This window comes from Schistocerca piceifrons, unplaced genomic scaffold, assembly GCF_021461385.2.
Source record: "Schistocerca piceifrons isolate TAMUIC-IGC-003096 unplaced genomic scaffold, iqSchPice1.1 HiC_scaffold_936, whole genome shotgun sequence".
NCBI lineage: Eukaryota > Metazoa > Arthropoda > Insecta > Orthoptera > Acrididae > Schistocerca > Schistocerca piceifrons.
Genome location: NW_025729208.1, coordinates 4,658,438 through 4,659,373, shown reverse-complemented (window position 1 = coordinate 4,659,373; position 936 = coordinate 4,658,438).

The following is a 936-nucleotide window of genomic DNA, read 5'->3' as shown; positions in this document are numbered from 1 at the left end:
TGCAGTACAGATTGTGGTTCACGCGTACGACATCAGCGGACAGTTGACACAGGCCGCACCACAACGTAGCCTGAGTACGTCGCATGCGAAGGGCATTGAACATGCAAACTTCTCACCAACCAGCTTGCGAAGGCAGGGGGGCAAGGTGGGGACGTGGGGAGGGGCGGCATGTACGTCCTGCTGCCATCCACATTACAGTGTACAGCAGGGAGCATGTGGAAAGTGAGCAAGACTTGCAAGGTGTTTAACATGAAGCGATACACAGGGGTGCGGGCAGTGCGAGTAGCGAACTATATTGCGAGGGTTGCGGGTGGGCAACACTACAGTAATTGAACGAGTCGTATAACAATTACAGAGCAGGTTTAGGCGACAACGTGGGTTACGTTAAGGCGACAACATGGGTTAGGTTAAGGCACAACATGGGTTAGGTTAAGGCACAACATGGGTTAGGTTAAGGCACAACATGGGTTAGGTTAAGGCACAACATGGGTTAGGTTAAGGCACAACATGGGGTTAGGTTAAGGCACAACATGGGTTAGGTTAAGGCACAACATGGGTTAGGTTAAGGCACAACATGGGTTAGGTTGAGGCACAACATGGGTTAGGTTAAGGCACAACATGGGTTAGGTTGAGGCACAACATGGGTTAGGTTGAGGCACAACATGGGTTAGGTTGAGGCACAACATGGGTTAGGTTAAGGTACAACATGGGTTAGGTTAAGGTACAACATGGGTTAGGTTAAGGTACAACATGGGTTAGGTTAAGGTACAACATGGGTTAGGTTAAGGTACAACATGGGTTAGGTTAAGGTACAACATAGGTTAGGTTAAGGTACAACATAGGTTAGGTTAAGGTACAACATAGGTTAGGTTAAGGTACAACATAGGTTAGGTTAAGGTACAACATAGGTTAGGTTAAGGTACAACATAGGTTAGG